Source organism: Parasteatoda tepidariorum, chromosome 5, assembly GCF_043381705.1.
Source record: "Parasteatoda tepidariorum isolate YZ-2023 chromosome 5, CAS_Ptep_4.0, whole genome shotgun sequence".
Classification (NCBI taxonomy): Eukaryota; Metazoa; Arthropoda; class Arachnida; order Araneae; family Theridiidae; genus Parasteatoda; species Parasteatoda tepidariorum.
In genome coordinates, this window is record NC_092208.1 from 85136938 (window position 1) to 85158756 (window position 21819).

The 21819-nt window shown below is 31.7% G+C and overlaps 3 long non-coding RNA genes across 4 annotated transcripts in view; 2 read left to right on the forward strand and 1 right to left on the reverse strand.

Annotated features, from left to right (window-relative positions):
* The window catches only part of LOC107447837 (uncharacterized), a 6790-nt gene extending 6476 nt beyond the window's left edge, over positions 1-314 (forward strand). Inside the window, exon 4 of the long non-coding RNA XR_001584574.3 lies at positions 71-314. This is a non-coding gene — a long non-coding RNA (uncharacterized lncRNA). The remainder of the gene's footprint in view (positions 1-70) is intronic.
* Positions 315-2487: 2173 nt separating this feature from the next.
* LOC139425548 (uncharacterized) lies at positions 2488-18192 on the reverse strand. Of its 2 annotated transcripts, XR_011636753.1 has the most exons (3): positions 18135-18192; positions 15009-15420; positions 2488-2848 (listed from the first exon to the last, which is right to left on the reverse strand). It is a non-coding gene; the product is annotated as an uncharacterized lncRNA (long non-coding RNA). The 2 variants fall into 2 exon arrangements; XR_011636752.1 differs by lacking the exon at positions 2488-2848 and having other exon boundaries at positions 11682-15420; positions 18135-18189.
* Positions 15285-20355, forward strand: LOC107436674 (uncharacterized). Its single transcript, XR_001583132.4, has 3 exons — positions 15285-15423; positions 18138-18206; positions 20075-20355. It is a non-coding gene; the product is annotated as an uncharacterized lncRNA (long non-coding RNA).
* Positions 20356-21819: the final 1464 nt, after the last annotated feature.

Consider the following 21819-nt stretch of genomic DNA (forward strand, 5'->3'; position numbering starts at 1 on the left):
TATATATATATATATATTATAGATGTCGAGATATCTTCATAAAACAAACGTGTATCTCTTATAATTTCAGAGGTAAAAGAATTGGCCGATCAAATTCTTAGTATTGCCGGAGCTCACAATGATGATGAAAACGATGTACAAACAGCTACAGCTCGTCGTGGATAGAACTCTTACAATATATACAATCTTTATTGCTTTGTATTATTTTAAAATTCCAATTTGAAGCAAGTGTTGGATATAAATTGATACTTAGATCTTTCGGTGCATTGTATTATTTTAAAACTAATGCCAATGCAATAAAAGTAGTTTATTAAGTTTTTGCAATGATTTTGAAATTAGGAATACTTTTAAATCTTACTTCGGAGTCAAATTGTTCGAAAATATCCAAGTATGGACATAAATGTTTGGAAAACATGTTGAGGTCCTAATGTTCATGTCCAAAACATGTTGAGGGCAAGTGATATATAGCTAATAAAAAGGTGCCCGATTTCCAAATTTTTAATACATTTTTGAAAGGCGAAATTCATTTGAAACCTGTGTCATATTAGAAATCAAATACCGATTTGTGTAAAATAAATTACTCCTAAAAATCCAGAAATGCTTGTGAAAATTTTAAAAATAAAACTTATTTATTCCGAAATATTCATTCCGATCCATAAATCGCCAATATAGATTGAGAGTTATTTCATACTTTTTTGAAACGTAGAACTCTTTTGAAGTTTGTTTCATAAATTCATAGCATACATACAGTTTGTGTATATTTTGCATTGCATTATAGACTTGTTTCATACTGAAAAAGAGAACGCCAATTTATTTGAAATTTCCCATGTATGCCAAGAAATATTTGGAAAAAATTTTAAAATTAAACTTGTTTACTCCTTAGTTTGCTAAGTTCAAAACATGTATGCAGAGCTGCCAACAAATATGCGTTTTGCAAACTATATTATATTGTAAAAAGCAATAAAATACTAAAAATTTCAAACATTTTTAAGGTCTTACCATGAGAGTGCTGGAACGCAGTGGTGTTTTATATGAATTTTTGAATCATTTAAATGTAATGGGGAGAAAAATTACTTTGAATCAAATTTTCGAAACAACGAATCATTCATTAAAACCGAAACTTATATACCACTAGAAGAAATTTCCCACCAAAAGGGTAAAAAGTTGGCAGCCCTGTACCCACAGTTTTCAGCATTTAAATAATCTTTTGGAAAATTATACACGGCGAAACATTTGCATAGATGCCAACTGCTCCGGACGCGCCTAAATAATTTAAAAAATGGTAAATAATTACAAAGTAAATTTACAATTATTTGACTAATTTTGCTTACTTTTTGAACGGTCTAGCATGGCATAACTATAACAAAGTGGCGAATTATATAACTCCTCGAATTATTTAGAAATAGTGGTTGATGCAAAACCAATAAATTGAATTTATTAAAGGAAGAATCACAATAAATAAACTAAAACTCGAAAATATTTATTCGCTGTCCGGAGCAAGTTGGCATCTCTGCATTTGGTACAATTTGAAGAGTTTTGAAATGGATTTGCGAATGGAATGGAATCCCTATGCAAAATATACATCGACTAAAATGAGCGTAAAAAAATAAAAGTTTCTTTTTATCAGACCACTATTATTGAATAACGCATTCTTTAATATAAAATTGCAAATTTATTAAAAAATGTTAGTGTTGCAGTTAAAATGAATTCATAAAATTTCCCGTCTTTGAATTGTCGATCCAAGTTTTACATGAATAAAAATGATGTCATTTCCAGAAGCTTCAAGCCTGATCACCAAGTCAACAGTTTTGTTACATAAAATGTTCCAAGACTTTTACTACTTAACTTTTTCGAAGGCTGTGAGAAGTATACTTCCCACCACTTCTAATTTAGGTTTCCATTTGTTAATAACTTCAGCTTTCTTGAAGTGCGTTTGAATAAAATTGGCAACCATCATTTAGCTTAAAAAAAAACGTATAAAAGTTATAAAATGCATAATTCCTTTTGAAGTTTATAGCATTTATAAAATTTATTTTATAAATAGTTGAAAAATAAAAGTCAGTTAGTTCCTAATGGGTCGTGTTAAACATATTTACCACCAAAAAAANCAATTTGTTAATAACTTCAGCTTTCTTGAAGTGCGTTTGAATAAAATTGGCAACCATCAGTTAGTTTAAAAAAACGTATACAAGTTATAAAATGCATAATTCCTTTTGAAGTTTATAGCATTTATAAAATTTATTTCATAAATAAAGAAAACTAAAAGTCAGTTAGTTCCTAATGGGTCGCGTTAAACATATTTACCACCAAAAAAATGGCATTTTTATAAACTAAATGAGTTTTCTTTCTTATATCAATTACTGTTCTTAAAATAATGTCAATTCTAAAAATACTTTAATTTACCTTTACTAGAAATAAATGGCCCTTTAAAGGGTTAATTAAATATTGTTTCCATAGAGTTAAAAGTGTTAATATTTTTCAAAAACATTAGTATTAAAAAAATTTATTCCTCCATAAAGCACAAGTAATTTAAACAGATACAGGGATATATATGTACACAAATTTTTAAATTCTAAAATTGCTTTTAAAAAATCTATCTATATTGGAAAATTCTGATTTAATCCACTACCAATGAAAAAAATAATTTGCAAAAGCCTCAAGTCTTTAAGTAGCACAATTGCTGATTCGGTGGAGTCTGGCTTTCTTGCAATTAATGAAAAGACTTGGAGTTCAAAGATAAATCGGAAGTCGTTCTAGAGAAATATTCAGAGGAAGGCACTGGCCCACAATGTGTTGTCTGGTCAACTATGATGATGATGAATTGTAATTATGTAAATTTCGGAACCACCTATGGTAAAAAAGAAATATATACTATATTCCAATAACTGGACAAGAAATTAATGAACTATAATTACATAGAATGAAAATTAATATAAAGTATGGCAAACTCGAAGCATTGAAAAGCATTTAAATCTATTTTTTTAATCGAAAGAAAATTTTTTATTTTCGATTTCATAATTCGGAAATTCTGATGTCGTCTGTTATATTTGTTACAGAAAAACGCCAGCATGCACTCTCCAAGATTTGAAAAAGACAATTGACAGCAAATTTTAGTTAGGCAGCGCATTCGCAAGTAAACCAAATTGCTTCAGCTTTTTATTGTTTAAAGAATAGTGGTTGATAAATGTTTAAAAGCAGTTATTATTACATTTCTAGGAGTTTGTCCTATTAGTTAAATTAGCATTGCCAGAGTGGTTAAAATGCAACGGATATAGGTTAAAAATACATCTTGGAATTGGAGGGCTGTGCTGCATGTTTCTTGTTTTGTAATATTGCGAAAAGATAGAGAGATTTGGTCGTTTAGTCACCGCAGGTGGCCAGCCCACCCGCGAAACTTGTTTGCGGCTTTTCATGGCCACTGCTTAAATCGTAATAAAAACAAAATAGCACGAAAAAAATAGGGAAACACTTTTATACTAAATCTATGTAAAGAATCTTTCTTTTTGGAAGATTTTAAATGGCAAAACTATTCTGAAGATCATGCTTGTAGCTTTCAGAAATTGTGTCATTTTTTATCATTCAAAATTTTCATCGACCAAAATGAGCACAAGAAATTAATAGCTTTGTTCCTTTTTTAATACCACCATATTTCAAAAAGTATTCTTACATAAATAGTAAAGCTAGAAAAAATGCACACTTCCTGTCCTCGCTGTGGTCGATCCAAAGTTTTCATGAGGTAAAAATGACATTTAATGAAAATGTAAAAACGACGAATTTCAAATTGTACCCACAGTTTTACAACGTAAAATCGAACGATTGTTAACCTAGAATTAGTATAGAAGTATTTCTTTTAATTAACACGTTGAGAGCCGCGTCAGCCATCGGTGGCTGACGCTGGACTTTCCATTTAGGCCGCGTCAACCACCGGTGGCTAACACTAAAATTGCATTTAGGTCGTGCTAACCACCGGTGACTGACACTGAAATTACATTTAGGCTGCGTCTGACACCGATTGCATTCTTGATTTAATAAATTCAATTTAGCAGCTTCTTATCCACCACTATTTTTAAACAATTCGTAGGCATATATAATTCACCACTTTTTTCAGATGTGTCATGAATCAATCATGTCTTTCATTTTTCAAAAATCAATTATTGTTCATATCAAATCATGTTTTATCTATATTTTTAATATAAGTCAGCAATCAATATTTCTAGTGTTACGAAAAAACGTCAATTTGTCATATTGAATTTTTTTCATTGTTTTATTATTTCAAAAGCAAACGGCTTGATTTTTCTTATGGCTACCACAATGTTTGCCAAATCAATGTATTTTACCTTATTGTATGTTATTTAATGATGAATGGGATAGGGGCCGTTTCGGGGCCCAGTTTATGTAAATAAAAAAGAAGAGCAGATATGTCATGCTAAACCTTTTATAAACTAGAAAAATCTGTCTAATATTTGCAAATTTAGTTTGTAGTTATTTACCGTGTGGCCTAATTTTTTACGAGGATTCGGCCTTCTGACCCCCAAAATATAAGGGACAGCTGCTATTTAGGAAATAGGGACCCCATAGTTCGGTCAGGAGANAAGTTTTCATGAGGTAAAAATGACATCATCTCTAAAAGAGTCGAATTTCAAATTGTACCCACAGTTTTACAACGTAAAATTGAACGATTGTTAACCTAGAATTAGTATAGAAGTATTTCTTTTAATTAACACGTTGAGAGCTGCGTCAACCATCGGTGGCTGACGCTGGACTTTCCATTTAGGCCGCGTCAACCACCGGTGGCTAACACTTAGGTCGTGCTAACCACCGGTGACTGACACTGAAATTACATTTAGGCTGCGTCTGCCACCGGTTACATTCTTGATTCTTGGTTTAATAAATTCAATTTAGTAGTTTTTATCCACCTCTATTTTTAAGCAATTCGTAGGCATATATAATTCATCACTTTTTTCAGATGGGTCATGAATCAATCATGTCTTTCATTTTTCAAAAATCAATTATTGTTCATATCAAATCATGTTTTATCTATATTTTTAATATAAGTCAGCAATCAATATTTCTAGTGTTATGAAAAAACGTCAATTTGTCATATTGAATTTTTTTTCATTGTTTTATTATTTCAAAAGCAAACGGCTTGATTTTTTTTTATGGCTACCACAATGTTTGCCAAATCAATGTATTTTACCTTACTGTATGTTATTTAATGATGAATGGGATAGGGGCCGTTTCGGGGCCCAGTTTATGTAAATAAAAAAGAAGAGCAGATATGTCATGCTAAACCTTTTATAAACTAGAAAAATCTGTCTAATATTTGCAAATTTAGTTTGTAGTTATTTACCGTGCGGCCTGACGAGCAAACCATGTAAAATTTGCGCGGCATTCAACGTGTTAACTATATATTTAACCTTTTGCACTCCTTTGACAAATATATCAGGCCTGTTTGCATCCCGGAAAACAGGAAAAAAATAGTAGTAAAACCATATTATTTGTAGTTTTTATTTTCTTAAGAAACGAATATCCGTGATTACCAGGACTTATTAACAGTCATTATCTCAGCAAGAAGAATGCTTGTTACAGATTTTAATAAGTTTTGTTTGCCAGGGTTCTTTGTTTTTCTTAAAACATATAAAATGGTTTTACTACCAGCTTTTTGCTTCCGGATCCAAACAGCCTTGATGCACTCATGCAATGATGCACTTCCAAATGATGCACTCATGTTTGTAACTTACAAAGATATTGCGTATATATTAATGTTGCTCTTGTTTATTTGTACCACTATCAGTAATATGTGGAATAAATTTCCTTAATTTTACGCAATTGCTTCGTAAAATTGGCAATTTTTATAAGCGTTAGTGTAAAAGCCGTGAAGGCTCAAAGGATAGACAGTCCACCTTCCAATGAGGTGAACCGGGTTCGAATTCCAGAGATTGTTGGTCGATGCGAATTCCGCATCTGTCTCGCACAGACCACAGTGCTAATCAAAAATATTCTCAGTGGTAGGCGGATCATGGGTTAGAGTCCCCTTGCCGTCAAGATAACCATGGAAGGTTTTCGCTGTTTTCCTCTCCATCTAACGCAATCGCTGGTTAGTTCCGACGAAAACAACCTCCACGAAGGCAAACTTCTCCCAATATTTGATCCAGGAGTTACTTGTCCTCTGAATTGGGTTCAAAATGACAAGTATACGGAGTTGAACACTACTAGTCGTAAACCCAAAATTGGGTCAGCTGTTTAACGGCGGTTATAAAATCAAACAAAATCAGTTGTGGTGATCACGTTCGTTTGTTTCTCACGAAAATAATCTATACATGAAGCGGTTTAATTATTATTATTTTTTCCATAATGTGAATTGCCCCATCCAAATGAATTTTCTTTAAAAATGCACTTTTGAAATCACGCGAAACTGTAGATTGTAGGAAAAGTATGTTGTTTTTATTTATGTTTTTTGTCAATGAATATATTATGTATTTGAAACATGTATCTATTTGTATAGAAGTATTTTTACGTGATTTTGACTGCAGACAAATGGTATTTTATCATAAATATTATTTGTCTCTTTTACTTTTAAAATTTAATGAAACTAAAATCAATCATTTTCCGAGGGCTTACCTGCTGTTCATATTTAATGATACAATGATTTTGAGTTGCCATAATCACCTTTTTTTTTCTTTCTTTTTTCTCTCTATCTCTTCTTTATTTGGTTTTGAACCAAGCATAGTTTTTAATATCGATTATAGATTTGTTGCTGAGATGCCAACTTGATACGATTTTCAGGGAAGGTTTAAATTTAGTTGGTATTGAATTATTATAATTATCTCTTAGTTTTTTAATTACTGGTTCAAACACGTCGTAATTTGTGTTTCCTATACGTAGGTGCCATCTTGTACCTTTATGGAGAGAATTATGTCATAAGTTTTAAAGTTTTGAAAAATAAAAAAACCCTCGAACTAGAAAACTGTGAGAGTTGGACAATCGTTTTTTTTAATACATCATTGTGAGGGCATTTATATATATTTGCATCACTGGTTTAGGTCAGTAAGAGCGGGTGTGTGACCACTTTGATCAGCCTGCGTAGGAACCGAGGGTGAGTGGTATCGATCCTAGTTCTGTTCTACCGTAAAAGTGCTCGACTTCGTCTCAAGTCGTCTGGCTACCAAAGCAGGGAGCCATCCCATCTGCAGAGGATCGAAATTGAGATGGCATGTCTTCGGATCATTCTCAGGGATGTTTCCCAGACCGTCGCCAATAGCCCATTGTGCAGTTCTAGTGCGAGGTAAATAAAGTACCTACCTATATACATTTGAGTTTTTTTAAAGTATTTGTATTGAATTATTGTCTTTGCTAAAAGTTCAGTACATTTCGAAATTTTCAGCATTAAAAAATTTATTGAATTTATTATTTGAACATCAATGACTTAAAACAAATTATTGTATTTTCTATAAAAATTTGATGACCCTATTACTGGTATAAAATTATGTCTTAAAAATGTGTATTGCATATAATTTCAGAAATAAAAGAATTGGATGATAAAATACTGAGTACTGCGGGGAGTTCACAATGACATACATGCCAACTTTTACGCATTTGGCATTAAATTTTATTTCTAAAAAAATTATGCATAAATATAAATATGTAAACCTGCTGCAGTAATCCGCACAAACTTTTTCGAAATTCAGCATATATGTCTGCCAAAAATTGTAATTTATATTCTATTTTATTACCACTTTGAAAAATAATCCTCCAAAGGATTAAAAGTTGGCAAGTATGCTATGACGATGCTAATGATGTACAAACACTCGAGGCAAGACGTGGCTTAAATTTCTATTATGAATATATTGTTTAGTGCTTCGTATGCAACATCAATTTAATACCAATGCATTAAAAAGCAAATTAATATATGTTTTAAAAGCCCATGATATTTTATTGTTAATGATTTATTTACATAATAAAAAAAATTTATTTTCTTTGAATGTCGGATGCGTCATATATTATTTGCACAAACTATTAAATTCTATCTGCAAAACCTCATAAAATATGTCAAATGAAGTTTTATGTTTATTTAAATAATATTTTTAATTTTTACTACCTATTACTACAAATATGATTATAAAGTAAAATTTAAAAATTATCTCAAAGTAAGAAATCCTTAAATTTCAAAATAAGAAATCGTTAAAAGAATTTTGTATTAACTCTTTGCAAACCCCGACGTCGCCTCTGAGGCGCCATCTACAGTCATCACTCTAAAATAAAATATATGATAGCCTAATAAATAGTAACCACATTATTTTAAGAATTTCAAAAATTATATAAAAAATAAGGTTATAGGTATTTAAATGATTTAGTGCTTTCAATGATTTAGTGCTTACTTTAGTGAGTGCAAAGGGTTAAGTTATCAAATTTTAAGCCCATTATTGTTTTCTGAACACAAACTCAATTTTTCCTGATAGAAACTAAATAGTTTAGTACCTAGTTTTGAAATTGAAATCTAAACAAGATAATTGTTTTTCATACATGTTAGTGATGAGGGATAATCAAGATTGAGATTCAAGAACTAAAATACAGTTCCGAAAAAAAAAGACTGGGAAAAAAGGTTTATCAAAGCTTGCTATAATCTGGAAGGCTGAATTATACTCGTTATTTTAAAGTCCATAAACGTAGGCAGATATTATTCTTTTGGGAATTAAGTCAGGAAGGTGCGCCTTTCGTTTGACAAGAGAGCACCGCAAGGGTGAGCATACGTCTAGGCTCAGAATCCTACGGAAGGATGATAGCACTACTCATTCGAGAAGCTATTTTCTCAATCTATACATGTAACTGAAGGGAAGGAATTTATTTTCCTGAGCTCTGCACGGTACAGCTTAGCGACCTCCCACAGTACTTTCGATTACACAGATTTTACGAGTAGGTATATCTATGTACTGGATGGGTCTTAGCGGAGTCGAGGATCGAACTTCGGCCCTTCCTGACCGGAGTTCGATTCTCTAACCGCTGGGCTAGAACGGTCTAGGACAATTCTTCTTCCCTAAAGTTATATCGAAAGGTGAAATTTAAGTATTCCTTCCAACATTTGAGGTTTTTAAAAATACTTTTTTCAGTAATAATGATAGTGAGCTAAAAGTGGAATTACTGAAAAGAAATAGAATTTTAAATCTGTTATCAAAATTAATAACAAATTACTTGACAGACATTTTAAAAATAGACATCAAATGCCACCAAAGTTGAAAGTTTAAACTTTTCGTGTCTTAATATTTCGTTACCACATTATGTCATGATTATAAGTTGATATTTTAAAATTGCCTCATACGTGATTACGAATTTTCTACCCTTTGAGAAAACATTTCTTCTCGTCATTTATGTGTAATGCGAGATTTTTCGATTAGTAAATTTTATTTCAAGTTCNAAAGAACTCTCTTTTTCAACTACACAAAAAAGAACATCACTTCTCGTGTGTGTCTCTCAAGCAACAACATTTTAGCATTACCTCTCGAGGAATTGATGCTTTTAGCTCAGTTGCGAGAAATTGATGCTTTCAGCTCAGTTGTCACACTGTTACGTTACAGCGCCTTTCGTTTGACAAGAGAACACCGCAAGGGTGAACATACGTCTAGGCTCAGAATCCTACGGATGGATGATAGCACTACTCATTCGAGAAGCTATTTTCTCAATCTATACATATAACTGAAGGGAAGGAATTTTTTTCCTGAGCTCTGTATCCATGGTACAGCTTAGCGACCTCCTACAGTACTTTCAATTACACAGATTTTACGAGTAGGTATATCTACGTACTCGATGGGTCTTAGCGGAGTCGAGGATCGAACTTCGGCCCTTCCTGACCGGAGTTCAATTCTCTAACCGCTGAGCTAGAACAGTCTAGGAAAATTCTTCTTCCCTAAAGTTATATAGAAAGGTGAAATTTAAGAATTCCTTCCAACATTTGAGGTTTTTAAAAATACTTTTTTCAGTAACAATGATAGTGAGCTAAAAGTGGAATTATTGAAAAGAAATAGAATTTTAAATCTGTTTTCAAAATTAATAACAAATTACTTGACGGACATTTTAAAAATAGACATCAAATGCCACCAAAGTTGAAAGTTTAAACTTTTCGTGTCTTAATATTTCGTTACCACATTATGTCATGATAAGTTGATATTTTAAATTTGCCTCATACGTGATTACGAATTTTCTACCCTTTGAGAAAAATATTTCTTCTCGTCATTTATGTTTAATGCGAGATTTTTCGATTAGTAAATTTTATTTCAAGTTCTTTTTCCACACCACTATAGTATGTGAATGATTCCAAATTTCGTATCGAAAACTACTTTGTTTTAACTTCTTTGCTGTGCAGATTTCAAATTAGTGGTGAAATTAATCAAAATTTTGAAAGCTTTAGTAATTGATTGTATACCATTCTATAAAATCTTTTGGCAAAAAGCTTACTAGTTGGTAACCCTACATTATATGTTTTGAATAAACTAGTGCTTACATTTGCATAAATAGTATTTTAAAGTGCTCTTGGTACAACAAAAGCTTAACCCTTTCGTGCCGACTGTCACAAATACGTGCCAGCATAAAACCGTATCAATCAGGGTAAAAAGAGAAAATATGTAATCAAAGTATTTCTTTAGCAGTTTATTAGTGGGCGGAGTTATAATTGTTTGATTTATTTAATTCACCATTACTTTGTTCAAAATAAAAATATTTAGTTATGCTTTGAATTAACATTGATTATATACCAGCGGGTGACCGAGCTCCGCTCGGAGAAAACATGTATCGAAGCTAACTCGAAGACTTAAATTTTCAATTGTGATTTATCAAAACAATACATGCCATAAGAAAATTTGTGAAACCATTGGTGAAAAGATAACCGGTTAAAGTGCACCATTGTAAACTATCTAAACAAAGTTAGAGTTTGGAAAGGGAACTATTCTATACAAACGTAAAGTTTGAAAAGTCATAGGAAATAAAATGTAATTGATAACAAAAAATTATACAATTAAAGAAATGGTACAAAGTGAGCAGTGTAAAGATTGAAGTGTGTTAAAGTTCAATATTTTTGACAAACTTATTTAGAAAAACCAAACATATATACATACATAAGAAACATATTATAAACCTATAACAGCATAAACATAATAAACATTAATCATCGATTGCGAAGTCTTCCATGTTGTCCAGGTAGTTTCTTGTCGGAGAGGCAGGTGCGGCTGGTGAGTTTCTCTTGTTCAGGACTTCCTTCCATACGACGTTTCGGGTGTGGGTTGGATTCTCAGGAGGCAGCAGGACCTTCAACGCACTTTGACGCTTGACTCTTGAAAACGCGACGTAGAGCATTCCGTGCACGAAGACCGTCGTGAGGAGAAGCACGCCGACGAATTCGAATGTTTGGCCTTGTGACTTGTGTATCGTAATGGCGAATGCTGGAGTAACTGGGAATTGGTGCCGTTGCATAGTTGCGCCAAGCTGTGATTTGCTGGAGTCGAGCGTGATCCTTGGAAGGTGTACTTGTCGGCCTGCGTGTTCACCGGTGATGATCTTAGCCTTGATGATGTTGTTGCAAAGTTCGGTGACAATCAATCGTGTTCCGTTGCACANATATATATATATATATACAGTACCGGTCAAAAGTTTAGACTCACTCTTGAATTTTTAAAAATAGACAAATAACAAGGTTTTTAAACTGAAAATTAGATCAAATTAATTTTATTTTGTCAAATAAAGGTAGCTTTTACGGTAAGAACTATAATTTTATGCATAACTTATGAATTTCGTCCAATCTTGGATTCTTCGAAATATCCTCCTTTAACCTTTATCACCTTTGGCACTCTTTCTATTAGTTTTTGTAATGTTCTAACTGAGATCTAGATCCAGCAACTAAGTAAAGATTCCCAAAGCTTGTTTTGATTGGCACGTCTCATTTTTCTAACATTTCTAACGAGTTCATCCCACAATAGCTCAAAAGGATTAATATAAGGGGATTGAGGGGGGCCAATCCATGCATTTCAGTACTTTTTTCTTCTCTTTTGATGCAATGTAGTTTCTACACAATTTCGATGAATGTTTTGTATCGTTATCTTACTGAAAAAAAAAAATCCTTGACCAATCTCTGTCCACATGGAAAAGCGTAACGCTGCAATATTCTGCGATAATATTTTTTTTTATCCATAATACTCTCTATTCTTAGAAGATGTCCTACTTTGTCACCGGCAAAACATCCCCAAAATCATGACTGATCCTCCACCATGCTTTACAGTTGGTAGTAAACATTGACTTGTCATACGTTCACCAACTAAACGACGAACATACTGCCTTCGTTTGCTTCCAAACAATTCAAATTTTGATTCGTCCGTAAACAAAACCTTTGACCACTGTTCTAAAGACCAAGTAACATGTTCTTTAGCCCATTGCAGTCGTTCTACTTTAGTTTGTTTCTTCAAAAGATGTTTTCTAGCAGCTACACAACCTTTTAAACCATAGTCAGGAAGTCGATGTTGTACAGGAGATACTGGCACAATTTTCTGCAGAGTAGCATTCAATTCCCCACGGATTTCTGGTGCTGTTCGAGTCCGCTGCTGCTTACTTTGAATGCAGATAAACTTATTCTCACTTTTGGATGTTATTCTAGGTCTCCCTGATCGCTGACGCCTCTTATTTTGGCCAGTTTATTTCTTCCTTTCCAAAGTTCTGACATCAGTGGTCTGAGAAACATTATTTTTAGAGGCAATTTGTCTACTTGAATAGCCTTCTGAATGAAGTGAGTGCAATAATAACTGCACGTGCTTCCACACTTATTTCTCATTTTTGACCCATATTTCTGTAATAAAGTGTATAAAGAAATGTTAACTTTTGTTTTTAATATATACCAGTTATTATGGCTAATTAAGGCTATTATATTAATATTTAAAATTTGTCATGTAGATGAACATAACTTATAATTAAACCCCATGAAAAAAGATCAAAAGCAAATTGTTTATAAACTAAGCATTAATTAATATATATATCCTATTAATTGGGCAGAGAGGTTGCCAAGTGCGGGCAAAATTAGCATATTAAGTTCAACTTAAGCCGACCGGACTGTGTAGCGGTCAGGGAGCTGGCTGGACATCGGAAGAAAAGTCCTGGGCTTGAATCCCAGACAAGGCATGGATGTTCTTTCATTCTCCGTTTCTACTATGGGAGCAACATTGGCCCACCTAATATGGTGCGCTTTAAAGAGTGGCCAACAAATCGGCTCTATTGATACATGTATGATGAGTGTTGATCGAGTGGGCAGTAAAAAGAAAATAAAAGCTTAACTTAAATTGTTATTTGGCTACTGCTTTTTGGAAGCTAGGGAATGTAATTTTTTTCTTGGAAGCTAGGACTTCTGGGTGGGATGACAATGGTGACGAATGTGAGATGCGAATCTCGATCATTTAACATATTTGCAACAACCATTATGCATTATTTTGTAAGGAAAATTTACCTCTTCTCAAACTTATCCCTTAAACGTTAAAATGGTATCTTGAAAAAGCAAATTCTTGCTGGCAACGTCGATTTACTTCCATTACTGATTTTTTCTAGGAACTATGGAACACTGAACATGTTCACATTAGCCTCGCATATTCATTAGTTCTTTTAAACTCATTATTCATTAATTAAGGAAAGATATATCGAAAGTAATATGTTAAATATAAATAAAATAATAATGGTCTATAAATGAAAAAAATAGTCTATAGTTGCAATAAAGCAAAAAATTAAGCAGATACTTTTTTACCATAAAAACTATCTTATTATATAAAACGCTAATACGTACGTATGTATGTATGTATCAATAAAACCGATGATATTTCTTTTCTCGCGCTGGCAACAGTTTTCATTTTTAATTGATTGGATTCGGCGCGCAAGAGCACGTAGTGAGCAACCAGATAACAATAACCAGAGTGAGCATTATCAGGTTGTTCAATTCAGATTCATGCACTAAAAACATGACAATATTTAATTTAAACTCAATTAGGAATTAATTAATTAATTGAAGTGAGAATGCTTTAAAAGGCCGCTGTTGAATTGATATTTTTCTACTGGGAGCTACCTAAACGTCTAAAAAACGTTTAAGTGTTTGTATTGAATGCATTGAATTTTTTTATATTTCGCGTTTATTTATGCATTGAATTTTCACGCTTTAAAATGCAGAATATTAGTGAAGCAATATTTGATAATTTATTTTGCTAATATGTTTCTTATTTAGCTAATGTTTTGATTTTTTCACCATGTACAATCTAAATAGCTAATATACTTTTTTAAAAGCCAATAAGAACATTGGTAGAATTCTTCTACATAAGTACAATACTATGTCTTTGATGATAAAATACTATGTCTTTGATGATAATATATTATGTCTTTGTGCTAGAACATTGTGTTCATTGGCGAGCGAGCGCAGCGAGCCATGGTTCACGGCGTGAGCCACATAGGATTGCGTAGCAATTCTCGGGGGTTGGCGAGCGTTAGCGAGAAGGGGCGGAGCCTCCTAGTTTTCATTAATTTACTACACAACAATTTATAGTCTTGTCTTGCTATTATGTATGAAAGTTAAGCACAGTTCTGCCAATTTACCAAATTATACGAGGAATTTTCTAGTGTTAACAGAAATATTGTATTATTTGAATTTCATTTGTAAACACTAGCCGCCCCTTATTCGCTACATAGCACAAAGAGGCATGGCAGAAAATTAAAAAAAAAATTAATTCTTTGTTAAACATTTTTTAAAAGAACAGTAAGGTAATAAAGTTGCGTAAAACATTATAAGTGCAACTAATACATATTGATATACGTTTTTATTTCTAGTTTGCGTAACTACCGGATTTTAAATGCGGTGGGATACGACACATATGAGCAAATTACATTAAATCGTAACAAAATTCTCTTTTTTTTATTTTAAGACATAAAATCTCAATATATAAGAAATTGTTCATTTTATATTTCTGCAATATATTAGAAGTAAAATAATAACTTGTACCTACACCTGTTGCTTCATGGAGTATTTTATTCTTAAACAAATAGTTTTTATACTCAATATTCCATAAAAACATGATCAAAAATAAATTATAAGCGTAAGATTATTATACTGCTTTATACGAGTATCTTACTAAAAATAAAGCGGACAAATTAATTCGAGTAATAAAATGATAAATTTTTTCAATTAATATTTTTTATAATGCAATCGGTAAGATAAATAGCATAAAAATAATTTCATGTGATAGTATGTTCATAAGTGGATATGCAAACAAAGTTTTTTATTTACCGATTAGTTTTTTCTTAATATAAATACGGTATAATCATGGCACAGTTAGATAGGTTCATACAATTGCCTGAGTTTCGAAATGTTTCCTAAACTCTTCACTCTCCTCTTCGTAGTTTTGGCTCTTATGGCTACTGGTAAGTTTACGTCTTTTAAGTATTTTAAGTAAGTTAAATACGTATATGGTTGTCTAACTTCGAAACTAGAATTAATGTGCTAATGCGAGCATGTAAAGAACATTTTTACTAATGATCGGATTCTTTAATGCTATAATCGGATTTTTTCAAGCTATGATCGGAATTTTTCATACTATATCGGATTTTTTCATAATATTATAGAATTTTTTTCATGTAAAGTTCGGAATTTATCATGCTATATCGGATTTTTGATGCTATAATCGGAATTCTTATTGCTATGATCGTTTTCTTTCATGCTATCGTCGGGTATTTTCACGCTATGATCGGAATTTTTCATGCTAAGGTCGGATTTTTTTATGTTATGATCGGAGTTCTACATACTATTAATTTCATGAACCATTGACGACATGTAATAAGAACATGTAAATTAATTTTAAATTGATTTCGGCAAGCAATGCTAATTTTATGAATGCAACGACGCCAATTGTTTCGGATTCTGCAAAATATTCTAAAAAACGGAAGTAAAAATAAATTTAAATTCGAAAATTTTTGGTTAACTTAGCAAATTTTTAAAAGGCATAACACGAAATGTCTGTAGGAAATCGGGCTTTCATATATGCCTTTGAATTATTTAGAAGCTTTTGGTTGTAAGAACCCTGTAAATCGAATTGACAGGGTTCTTACAACCAAACTTCGCAAGAAACATAAAACATAAATGCTGCTACCACTAGAAAATATTAATCAGCTATCTGGTGCCAGTTGAGATCTATGAAAATGTGTCGATGTATAGTGCACAAAAAAAAAACACCTTAAAAAAATCCCACGTTAAAACAGATTTTAGAAACCAATGCTAATTTCGTAAATGTCTTGACAGTGCATAAAATAATAATAAGAAGAAAAAACGAAATATTTTAACAACTTTCTAATGATCAGATTTTTTGATGGTTTCCGAACGTACGCACAAATGGTCGAGGTGAGGGCCGGGATAGCCTGGTCGGTAGGGCGCTGGGCCCATATCCAAGAGGTCGTGGGTTCGATCCTCGCCGGCCGAAGACTCCCCGTGTAGTAAATGGTGACTGATGCACGTTAAATCTGTCGAGTCTCAAAGTCCTCCATGTTCCCACAACAAATCAATACCTCTGGGGGTACTGATCCAGGAGTTTCCTTGTCTTCTGGATTGGTTCAAAATTACAAGGCTACGGAGTTGAACGTAAGTAGTCGTAAACCCATGAAATTGGGTGTGATGAATCCCTTTGGTTGGATGATTTGGTGGGATCCCTTTGGTGGGAATTGGGTGGGATGAATCCCTTTAAAGTGCGTATAAAAGCTGGATTCGTTACTAATTTGACACATTTTTTACAGCGTAAGAATCGTCTTTGGTTCTTGGTGTAGTTAGACAAAAAGAACCGAAAATTATCGGTGATGTTTCACTGCGCCAGTTTGATGCAAAGCAGTGGCCACCGTTTTTGATGTAAAGATATACTCAAATTTTTTACAGTGCATGCTTAACGTTATTTTTCGAAGCTCTATCGCCAAGCAAAATAAAAAAGTCTCAGTTTAAGTGCCTTGAAGCAATGCGATGATTTTAAACTATATGTATCTTCTTGCCGTTAGGTATTATCTGGTCTTCAGAATGGAACTGTAACTTATGTATTTAAAAAGTAATTAAATTTTTTAAAAAATTGCCAATTTGGAGACATTTTTCCACCTAGACGAAGATTATCAAAAACACCGTCTTATTCTCAGTTTTGACAATTTTTTTTGAGCCCAGGTAATGCAGCATTGGAGTAAGTTTTTAAATATTAAAAAATTAGACCACAAATTCTTTAAGTTTTCACAAAACTGTGGGTGTTCTTCATAGTAGCGCTTTGCGCCATTTTCAAAATAAACATAGAGGGCGCTGGCTAAAGATAGGTTAAACGTGACCTGACGGTCGTGAGTAACTGCTGCAAACTCACAGCAGTTGTGAAAATAACATATTATTCTAAAAAAAACATCGTTTTATTTAATAATGGAGTCCTCTTAAAACAGCTCTAAGATGTTTTACAATTTGGAAAAAGGGAATGAGGTTTCACGATATTGAGAACGGGGGATAGATAATTAAATGAGTCGCTCAGAAGCCAATGCGGTTAAGTCCAAAACACAAAAATTGAGAGAATTAATGTTTTTTGATACATTAGTTTTTAAAATTCTTGGTTTATTAATTTAATTAAAAACGTGTATAAAGTCTTTTTTCGAGGTGTAAACTCTGCAAAAAAAACAAGATATGTACAGGATGTGTAAATAAAAACGTAAGTATTTATTGAAATAATGACAGCATCTTAAAAATTTTAGGACTTATACCTTTTGGCAGCTGAAAAAGATAACAAATTTATGTAAAAATAAACTGTTGGATTATTTAAAAAATTGTTTTTTACTTCAAAATTAGAGTGGAACTTTTCTTTGTTTTAGGAAATGAAAATAAAATAAATAAAAAAAAAACTAAAAATACCACATTTTAAAAAAATACTAATGTTGGTGAACATTGGTTAAATGATTTTAACGATGTTATGTTTAGTTTTTTCTCTTTTAGCACATTTTTTCAGCATTATTTTTATATAATTCTCAACAAAAAAATCATTTGCATTTCTAATTACTGAAACTTTCCGAACATATGTTCGAATAAATTTAAAAGCTTCGAATAAACCTTTTTACTTATAATTTTTTCTCACTAGCCATGGCTGGAGTCCACAAAGTACGATATGACCAAGAACCTCAAGAGAAACGAATGGGAATTTTGGGTGGTAAGTGAAGTGTTTGAGCAACTTAATAGTGATCAGATGAAAATGAAATTTTTTTATTTAAAATGAAATTAAGTATTTTAAATTTAATTTGCATTTAATCTTAAGATGGAATTTAGTACATTAAGAGATCTGATATAAATCTTTCACAGCCTGATTGTCTTTGAATATTTTATATGAAAGATTCAACCCTTTCCGGCAGTGTTGCCAGTCTGCCAACACTAATTTAGCAAATGCTACAAACAACTAGAAATGCAATTAGAAAATTGCTGTACTAGAATTACTAGAAATTTGTTGGCTGCAGATGAGGATGAGATTCATGCGTTTTTCTCGAGAAAATAATATAGGTAAAAGTAAAGAAGCAATTTGCTCAAACCTTTAGTTTTTTGTTTGCAGACCAGAGTATCAACATGAGGAAACGCTGTGAATTCTTTCTGCAGGATGAATAGTCGCAGCAGTTGAATTTTTTTTCTCTGTAGAATTAGAATTGAAATTTGAATTAAGATTTTTATCAATCGATTAAAATCTTAATCGGTTGATGAAATTATTTATTTATTTTGATAGTTATAATATGAGGCGACGGAAGTGCAAAGTGTTGCTATTGATCTCTTCTGTAGTCTTCTAAGTTGTACAGAGATGCCAGCTGCTCCGGACACGCAAAATAATTAAAAAAAAACGGTAAATAACAACTAAGTAAATTTTGCAAATATTTGACTATCAAGCTTGCTTTTTAAAATTTATAGCATGACCTATGTAATAGAAAGCATACCTGCCAACTCTTCCGGAAGATTTTAGTTTCATATTTAAAGTGGTAGCAATACTCAGGTTATTCCAATTAACTTTTTGAATTATAATGATAATTATAAATGAGTTTGACCACCACTACATATAAATAATTACAATAAATATATGAAAGCACAATAATCCTTGCGCAAGCGAATTTCAACGGGATTAAAATACAAATTTGTTTTTGAGTCAGATTGTTTTTCGTTTATTGTCTTACAACCACTCTAAAAATCCATTCTCTGAAAGAGTGAGAGTTGGCAGGTATGAGAAAGTGATGAATTATATAAGCCCACGAATTATTTAGAAATAGTGGTGGATAAAAATCTACTATATTGAATTTATTAAACCAAGAATCACTGCTGATGAACTACCACTTTAAAATATATATTTGCTGTCCGGAGCAAGTTGGCATCTCTGAATATTTTATTCTTGAATAAATAAGTGGACTTGAATAATAAGGACAAAATAGGCCTTTCATATTCTTTTTTTTTTTTAATTTCCATCTATTTTATTTTCCAGTGAAAAGAAATAATTGTTTTAACTGGAAACAACCCTATATCGTAATTTTATTAATATAATATCATACCTGCCAACCTTTACGCATTTGGCGTAAAATTTTATTTTCATATTTAAAGTGGTAGTAAATATATACTATATTTTCTATTAAAAACTTAATTTTTAAATTATTTTGATCACCACTATTCTTAAAAAAACTAAGCATATATATTAATAAGCTTCACAACCCATGCCAATAGTCACAACTACTATCATTATGACCAGATGAAGAAGTGAGATGCCCGCTCCGCGGGCAGGTACTTCGCTCCAATTCCTATCAAGTCAAGTCAAGTCATGGCTGTCAGCTGATGTTTTATCAAATACAACATATTTTATTTGCTTACAATTGAAATTTTAATTCCATTTTACTACCACTTGGAAAAATCATAATGGAAGGGATTAGAAGTTGGCAGGTATGTAATATTCGTATATTTTTGGCTGTTTTCATTATTTACCTGATGGGCTTTTGCTGCTCTTTTTTTTCAGTGATTACAGATTTTTTAATGCACAATAATTTCCTTTTTTTTTAGGTATCAAGGAAATGGCTGATGATGTACTCAGTACTGCTGGAGTTCACAACCAATAATTTGATTGCTAATTGTTGAAATTTAAGCCGTAAAAATGGGCTTTACAAAAAAAAAGAAAAAAAAAGAAATTAACAACGTAATGTAATCAAAAAAGCTTAAAATTAAAACTAATTCAAGCCCTTTTGTTTAATGTTTGTCCAGCTTGCATTATACTTACCACTCATTATATAAACCATTATTTTGGATAATATTGTGAAATTAAATAAAGTATATTTATTTGTAAAGATTGTATTATGTTTATTTAGAAATTCGCTATTATATAAAATTGTAGGAGAATCATAAAATATTTCAAGTGTAATCTGCCTACTTTAATTGAAAAACAAATTCAATGATAAAACACCAAACACCGAATGATCATCATGAGCTGCAGCTACATCGTATTTCAGATTTTCAGGACATATTCAAGGACAACAATTTTTTTCACTGTTATTGTTGCGAAAAAAAAAAGAAATTTCCTTTTTCATCTTTAGAGACTAAATGATTAGTTCTAATTAAAAAAAATACTTGGCTATATTTTTTATAGTTTTTACCATGTATTCCGCTTTGAGAGCAAATTTTTTTTCAGTGTCAGCAAAATTTATAATTTAACCTTTTGCATTCCAAGCTGTTTGAAGTAATGTCTACACCAAATAGTTTAAACAGCAACCTGGAATATTTTAAAATAATTTCTGTGACATGCACTAATACATGTTAAATCGTTAAAAAAAACTGTCGCAGCGTTGCTTTGGGTGTTTAAATTAAAGTTACATTTCGTTTTGCTGCACAAACACTATAAGAAGATTATGTGTAAAAAGGTTTTCAAAGGTTACGATGAACTTGAAGAGATTAACATTCTGTAATAATTAATGTGAGAATAATTAACTATTAAACTTGTTTAAAAAACCCATACAGAACGCACTTCAGGCAGTAGGAATACAACTGCAGAGGAAATAATTGTTTATGAACTTAACACAAAACTTTCTATTCAAAATTTGAATTTGTTTGAAAGTAATTTAAATTTTAAGCTCCTTTTGCATTTTTTCACCCTTTTTTTTCTTCTTTTTGCTATATTTTACAATTTCCTTTGTTACTCAAATTCCATAAGAATTAGAAACTTTAAATCACGAAGGTGCGTCGTGAGAATAAAAAAAAAAATCAATTTTAGTTATCTGATACTGCGTATTTATTTTGCTCATGGTTTTTAAAACGCGCTTCGATAAAATTTATCTTAAATAATTTAAAAACAAAAGAAATTGAAATGAAAAAAAAAATAACTATGTATTCAAAGGTAAAATAAATGAAAAAGTGGCAATAATTCATATAGGAGATAAATAAAAAACCGCCACATTATTATTGACGCCAATGACGCTTAATTGATTTAATGTAATGTATGCATATGGAAATAAAAGAAATAAGCTATGTACAAGAAAACATAAGCAATGGAGTACAGATATTTATTTGTCTATAAGAAACGCAATAAATCGTCTTGGTATCACTGTTCTAAATTGTATATTGTATCTTATATACTAAAAAGAAAAAAAAAATAATGCAGAAAAGATGCTTTTTCATTTTTGGGAGCGATATTATTATTCACACTAATGCTTTAATAAAATTTATAAAGTGTATTAAACTGCTGTTTGTAGAAAATGCAACACCATGAAGGAATCATCAGAATCAAATGAAATATTATTTTAATAATGGATATAGGA